Source organism: Brassica oleracea, chromosome C2 (genome assembly GCF_000695525.1).
Source record: "Brassica oleracea var. oleracea cultivar TO1000 chromosome C2, BOL, whole genome shotgun sequence".
NCBI classification, from domain to species: Eukaryota; Viridiplantae; Streptophyta; class Magnoliopsida; order Brassicales; family Brassicaceae; genus Brassica; species Brassica oleracea.
Window position 1 is genome coordinate 47,298,512 of NC_027749.1, and position 2,015 is coordinate 47,300,526.

At 36.2% G+C, this 2,015-nt stretch overlaps 1 long non-coding RNA gene across 1 annotated transcript; it reads right to left on the bottom strand.

The window, feature by feature from the left end:
* Positions 1-296: 296 nt before the first annotated feature.
* LOC106326253 lies at positions 297-925 on the bottom strand. The gene is made up of 3 exons (XR_001267178.1): positions 806-925; positions 625-681; positions 297-374 (listed from the first exon to the last, which is right to left on the bottom strand). It is a non-coding gene; the product is annotated as an uncharacterized LOC106326253 (long non-coding RNA).
* Positions 926-2,015: the final 1,090 nt, after the last annotated feature.

Here is a 2,015-nt window from a genome sequence, read left to right on the forward strand (position 1 = left end):
AGTTTTGAGATCAAAACACTAACAGGTAACAGCTTTGCTCCACGAGCACTGCACAGCCTGCGAGCTTTCACCTAGTACCAAATCTTTTGTAAAATTTATGTAACTTAATAGCAGCTTCTTGTTTGGGGTTCCTCAGATCAAGAACTGAAATTTATCTAAAAATCCCAACAATGTGTAACTCAGAGCGAGATCATTCTCTCGGGTTGCATCCATTTGAAGGGAATGGATTTCTCAACAACCATTTTACCACAAAATCCCAAGATCGTGGGCTCTAGAGTTTTGTTGTTGAAACTGACAGATCTCTTAACCAGGAGTCTAGAGCAGCCTCCACGTCATATTCAACATATCCAACAATACAATAGTGAGATTCTGACCTGAAGTGAAACATCAAGAATTTGTTATGTCTGACTCATACATGTTTGTATATATATACAGAAACCCAAAAAAAAAACATGAAAATAAACTACAAACAGAGAAAGAAGCGCATTCCACACACAACTTGTGAACAATAGATTCAGCCAAAGAACAAAGATTGAAAAAAAAAACAAAATCAGAACTTCTCAAATCTAGAAAAACAGAGAAACTCACTGAGAAGACTTAGTCGTAGTCAAGATGAATAAGTACCTTGAATATACCACCAGAAATGTATTTACAACTGCATTTTCCCTTTTGTTGAGCAAGCTGCGAAAACAGAGGGAGAGAGAGTGATGAAAGATGGCAAAAAAGAGACTGGATAACACTATATATAAGTAGAGCAAAGTTGAAAAACTTGAGTCAATGAAATAATTAATTTAGTTTTAGGGACCTCTATGTACGTAGCTCTGGTTTCCATGTGGGGTAAATGGAGTCTGTCAGACCCTTGTGGCTGCAGATGCATCTTTCCAATACAAATCTGGACAATTCTCTAAATAACATGCCACATCGATCACATCAATTCTCTAAATAACATGCAAGCCGTTTACCACCAGACTAACTCGTCGTCCTGGTTGTTATACTTGTGAGTTGTAACACACATATCAATATTTTGCGATGAATAATTTTATCTTCACAAAGAATCTATGCATCAACCATAATGGTCAATTTACTTTCAACATGTATCACGTTTGTTCCCATGTATCCATACATGATTAATCTGAAATTTACAGAGAACAAGGAATTGGTCACTGTTGAAGATTACCGTTTTCAGGTACTAAAAGCGGTTCTTCATGATGATATCTTCTGCTTTTGTGTCTCCTTGACTCGTATCAGTAGTTTTTCCTTTTTATTCTACTCCATAACTGAGGGATGTAGTCGATGATTCTGTTTGCTAAAACAGTTCTTTTTTTGCTGTAAACAAGTATATATATATATGCACCATGCTTGATATTCTGATAACTTCAATTTTAATACATGGGTTACTTGCACCAAAAGTACAAAGACAAACGCACGAGCCACAAGAATATATGAGAAATGAAATCTACATAATGCATTTAAAATTATTATAATATGATATTTATGCAATACATATTCTTAAAGGTAATATGACATGCATCATGCTTGATATTCTTATAACCTTAGTTTTAAAGATAACTAGAGCATCGTCAACAGTATCTGGCTCGGAAGATCAAACTGCACGTCATCAACATACGTCATGGCAACATCAAGCTGTACAGAGACTTCAAGCTGTACGCATACCACACTTACATGAATGCATTGATTATATAAGGGAGTACCTAAAGCTTCAGAGCTTCATGAAAAGCTTGATGAAATTAAAGGAGAATGGGCCAAGGGCTACTTTCCTGCATCAACTTTCCAATTGATTACACTATGCAAAGAATCCAAGGTAGCAAAATATTCAAAGCGTCTTAAAACAAAATTCCATTTCATATATATGTTGACCTAACTGGCGGCATTTTGCAGATCTCGCAGAAGGCTCTTGTGTACAAATCTATGAATACAACCGGATGGCTGATTCACATCTGCTTATGTACATGTTATGCGTTTTCCTGGAACATCCAAACTGGATGGAACCCAGC